The following is a 6,000-nucleotide window of genomic DNA, read 5'->3' as shown; positions in this document are numbered from 1 at the left end:
TTTGTAAAAAGGGTCTTTTATATGTTTTATAATTGAAGTTTTAAAAACATATGATATCATGGTTATTAGATGCATATAAAAAACCATGGTACCAATTTTTAAAAGAAAATCACCTTTAAAGGTTCTATATAAAAAAACTAGTTTTTATATAATTTGATGTAATTCAATTTTAATAACCGGTATTAAGTTTGAGTGCATTTGAACCTTTTATATCTTTAATAAAACTTCATTTTATTACTTGTATATTTGAAGTTTGTACAAGTTAAAAAAATCACCATTTTAAACTTTTATTTGAGTATTTCAAAATTTGATGTTATTAACGCTTTTATAAAACTCGATTTTTTTTAAAACAATAACTTGTTACATCTTATGTTCACATTATAAATTTTGAAAACCAAACTCCATGTGATGTTTATTATCCAAAAATTATTTTAGCTTGTGAAAAACTAATTTATCAACCACACATAATAATTGCATAAAATAAACAACACAAACATGTATATAATTATATGTGCATAAACATAACCAACTAATTACCTTTTTTTTTTTAGCCAACACAAAAAAATGCCAAGCCCATTCCTAAAGAGACATTTTATGGGACCAAAAAAACTTTTTGTAATATTGTTGTAGAAGCTCTCACTTGATTAAACACCATTTGTTTGCAAAAGATTGGAAAGGCTTCTTGAAAGCAATATTTCAGCAACTGTCACTAAAAGTCCAATAACCTTTGCAAACAACATTAGTGACACTTTTCAAAAACTGTCACTAACTTCCAGCATGTTATTAAACTCGAAAATTGCTCTTTGGTCTTCAAAAAATGCCTCCAACTTTATTTCTTGTTACATTTTTGTACAGATAAATTATTTCTACCAACTAATGTATTACTTACAAAAATAAACCAAGAAAAACTAACCTATTTAATTTATATCATACCATATGAATAAAATAAATTATTACAACCATTTTATAAAACAACCAACACAATGGTCCTTAGCTAGTTTATGCACATCATATATATCAACATACACATTAAACAACCTTTGTTTTTCTAAGACAACTTTAAATGACAAAAGATGCATGAAAACTTTTGTCATATAAAATACCAATTATAAAGTTGTCAAGGAAAATATGTATGAACTTGTTTTTATACAAAACCAAGTTATCCATATTCTCGAAAAACGAAGATTTCCAAAAATCAAAAAATCTAACCAAACTTACAAGGTGGCTCTTGATACCAATTGTATGGTTTTTATTCAAAAACTAGTTTCAAAAACATAATATTTAGCAACAGAATACTTGATGATTTGAATAACATAAAACAAGTTTATAACCCTCCAAGGATCTTCTTGAAATTTTTGGAAAGAAAACAAACACAACCAAAGAAGAAGAAGAACAAATAACAATCTTTGTAGTTCTTTGGATCCTTTTGGGGGATTTGGAAGTTGACAACAAGTTGTCAACTTGATTTAAGATGCTAGTCTTGTAAGAAAACTCTTAATATCTTAAGCTTGAAGTTCATAACCAATATGAACTTCAAGAGAGTATAAGATACGCAAGTAAACTTTTCATAAGATGAACAAATGGAGAGAGCCACCAATCTCTCTCAATGTTATGGTTTTTTACTCTCCCAAAAGCAAGAAAGAAAGCATTCTTTTAAAGCATAATCTTTAATCACAAGGTCTTAACACTTTAAGACAACCCATGCCTCTTTATAATATTTAATTCCCACACTTATGAAGCATGTCCCCAACAATATTATATTCAAAAGACATGTCTCATATATCCATCTTTATTTTCAGCCCATGCTATTAAAAAAGAAGAAGATATGTTTAAATTTTATAAACTCAAAGTTTATAAAATATAAACTTTGTCTTTAGGTAAAAGACAAAAGGATTCAACTAGTTGAAAAGGTTGTACATGATTTGTTAATTCATACCATATGAAATAATATACTACTTGCTACTGAAAATAATTATTTCCTAGAAATAAATAATTTCAAATTAATTATAAGAGTTTATTGAATATTTATTAGAATCAATTTCTAAAAAATAATTAATTATATCAAGTTGTTGTTAGTGTGACCCATTAGTATCATATGTTAGCTAGCATTATCACTTTAATATGATTCTTGAGCATACTAGATCTTTCACTTTTTTGGTATCGTGACCAGATGTTTGCCAATAGGTCCACCTTTACTTTCATTTTCTAGAAATAATTGGTGATTGAACGATCGCCAGTAAACATCGCTCAGATTTCATTATCAATCTCTATTAATCTAACGTCCTTATTATCCCCAAACAAATCTTAAAGCACTTGTACAAGCGGTAGACCCAGTTTAAGTGTCATAGTGAGGTGAGGTTGAGTTAAGGTGTCATATATCCAGAATCTTACAAGCGAATCAAGCGTGGATCACTCTTCATCATTATTCCCGGATGGTGTGATTTTTCGTTCAAGTGTTCCAACACTCCATACCCGGTACAATGAGTCTCGAATAATTCTCCTCATGCATTGTAATTGAGTTTATTCAAATCAAGCGTAAGTAGTAAGAAGGATTTGATGTTGGTTATGGCGTCGGGTTTCCTGTTGGTGGTAGGAGGATTGGCAGCATCACCCCTTGGTGAGGAGAAGAAGGAAGGAAGTCAGGGATGAGAAGGAGAGATGAAGATAGTGGGTTGTGTCAATGAGGCAAAATCCGTTAGTGATGGTAGGTCAAGGAAGGAGTGGATCGGTAGTAGGAGCCCTTTACAACTCTCATATTATATTAGGTTTAGAATATTTTCCAGTCTTTTCAATAACGATTGAATAAATACGTAATATAGATTAGAATGGGTCAAAGCATCAAACTAGGCTATATACAAACAATGTAAGTGGAATACAACATGAATGGGCGTGTTTGTCTGACAACTGTCAATTTTGGTTAACAAACGTCAACCAGGCCAACTCAACTCGTATTAGAATTTTAGGAGAAATGTGATATTCCCTAATGTTTCTAATATTGGCAAGTTGTAATTCAAAGTACCTCTCTTTTTACCAATTATTGAATATAAACCCTAATTAGGGTTAGTAACATAAAAACTCGATAAGTCGATCATATATTACTTGGATATAAATAATATTCATAACACAATGTAGTTGAGTTCATAAACTTTATAATACATAAAAAATTCATAACAAATGTTACATATTCAGATTTTTGGTGAATTCGTCACCAAATGCGACAAATTTTTTACCTGGCTTAAACACTCAAACGTTAACGAAAAAAATTATTAATCATCCTATCTTTCGTGTAATGTGTTATTATTTTTTATAATAATAATTTTTATAATAGGGTTTAGGTCATTTTTGGTCACTTAACTTTTGGTTTTGTGCTCATTTGGTCACTTAACTTTTGGTTTTGTGCTCATTTGGTCACTTAACTCTTTTTAAGTTTTAAAAGGTTATCAAACTTTTGACTTTGTGCTCATTTAGTCACTTAACTTTTGGTTTGGTCACTTAACTTTTAGATTTGTGCTCATTTAATCACTTAACTTTTTAAATTGTGCTCATGTAGTCACTAAACTTTTGAAAAAATTTAAAAGTTTAGTGACTAAATGAGCATAATTTTAAAAGTTAGGTGACTAAATGTGACCAAATCACAAGTTAAGTGACTAAATGAGCAAAAACCAAAAGTTTGATGACCTTTTAAAACTTAAAAAGAGTTAAGTGACCAAATGAGCACAAAACCAAAAGTTAAGTGACCAAAAATGATCTAAACCCTTTATAATAACTTGACCTTATATGATTCAAATTAAGTAATAATACATCATTTTACCACACTTTTTATAAAAATCACCAACTTTATAAAAATTACCCATTTTTTTATAAAAATAAACTAAAGACACATTTTGTCCCATATGATTATTACCTCTTTTTAAAAGTAGTATTATTTAATTAAAATGGTCATGCTTGAATAATAATTTCAAGAACCATTCCCAACTCCCCCCCCCCCCCCCTATCCTATCTTCTTCATTTGTTCATCTTCTTCCTCAAGAACAAGTTTTCTCTCTCAAGATTAATTTCCATAAGTTGGTTCTTGATTTATTGGTAAGTTTTTCCTTACTAATCTAGTGATTCTATACTTATATATACTAGTTTTGTTACAATTACACATATTGATATTTGTTAATATCCATAGGATCTTTCAATATTCAATTGTTCCTCAAGTGTTTTTAACTTGAAATCTTTCATCTCCACCTCTTTATCGACCAAGAAAAACACTCAAGGTGTTTTCATACCCCTCATTTTCATCTTTATCCAAGTTTTAGGGGGGAGAATACAAGTAAACTTGTATAATTGTACAAGTTGTTATACATGCTTACTTTCATGTTGTGTAAAAATGTTATCTACATGAAATAATGTTATTACCTAGTATTATGAACATTTATGTGTGGTGTGTTGTTTAAGATCCAAATCTATGAAAAATGAGTATAAACATGCTATATGTTCTTAAGAAAAAGTCATAAAAACAAAACAATAAAAACTAGGGTTTTTATGAACAAAATATGACTTTTCTAGCAAAAATGGTTATAACCAAGTTATTACACCATTTTTATGGGATATAAATAAAAATATATTATTTTGGACATATGATATGAAACTAGTTATAAATACCAATGATTTGGGTTTACAAAAATAAAACCAAAAAATCTATCATTTTTTGTAAAAATTAGGGTTTTCTAACAAAAATGATAAAAATGGTCATAACCAGGTTATGGTATCATTTTTGTGAGATTTGATCTAAAATATATTGTTTTAAACATATAAGGTTAGCTTGAATTAAACTTCACAAAAACATTAAAAAAAATCACAAAGTTTATATTTCAATATTTAACGTTTGATGATGTAAAAAGTCAAAAATTAGAAAACTGATTTTATCATACTAATAGTTCATATAGTTGTGTTAGATGTATAATATGTGTTATTTATGAAAATATAAACATGTTAACTTATACATATGTGTATATATAGGTACAACGAAATATTTATAATAAACTATAACAGGTGTAGTTTATGAGTCATTAACACTATTGTAACATTTTGGAACAAAAGGAATAATTATATAAAAGTATATAATTATTATACACTATATTAATACTATGGAAAAGTGATATTTACACTTACAAGGGTTTTCATTACGCAAAACGTAAACTTGTTGAAACAATTATGTAGGACAAAATCTTCACCGTACCTACCAGAATACACACTAAAGTCCTGAATTATCATCAGAATCTTTGTAAGGGAGCGTGATACTTGTGTATAGATCTATACGGGACTAACAATCCCGCACCTAAGTTGCTATCTACAGCTAGACCGACAGGTCAGGGTGACAAATGTCTAACATTCCGACGCTTGAAGAATATCAGAGCAAGCCAACTTCGGTTTTAGCATGGTTGTAATAACTCACATGGGAAATCAACGATACATTAAATTTACGGGGTAACATGCATTCAAATGGTTTTATATAAGAATAAAACTACGTGATACTATTTTAAGTATAGAAATACTGACACATTTTTGGTCCTAGGGATTTTAAGACTACAACTCATTTTTAAGAAAATATTGGATTTTCTGGGGCAAACACTATCATTTTACAAGGAAAGAATTACAGATTTTTCTCATACAAAAGTCTTATGAACTCACCAACTTAATTGTTGATACTTTTCAAAACTAATTGTATTCTCAAGAAACCGTTAAACAGATAGTCACAAGGCTTTTGAAGATTGGACGTTACGACGTCGTACTATTCATTTTGTCATCATAATGTAATTGGTTTTGAAACATACAATACTTGGAAACAATGTCACATTCTCAATTATATTTATGATGGTTGTGTTTTGTTTGAATCACTATTGTACATTATGATCAATTATATTTATGATGGTTGTGTATGCTTTGAATCACCATTGTACATTATGTTGTAATATTGTTTATAAAGTCATCCACCCTCCGACGTTTTCGCCA

This window comes from Lactuca saligna, chromosome 8 (genome assembly GCF_052625555.1).
Source record: "Lactuca saligna cultivar CGN05327 chromosome 8, ASM5262555v1, whole genome shotgun sequence".
NCBI classification, from domain to species: domain Eukaryota; kingdom Viridiplantae; phylum Streptophyta; class Magnoliopsida; order Asterales; family Asteraceae; genus Lactuca; species Lactuca saligna.
The sequence above is the reverse complement of the archived record's forward strand: the minus strand, read 5'-3'. Positions refer to the sequence as shown.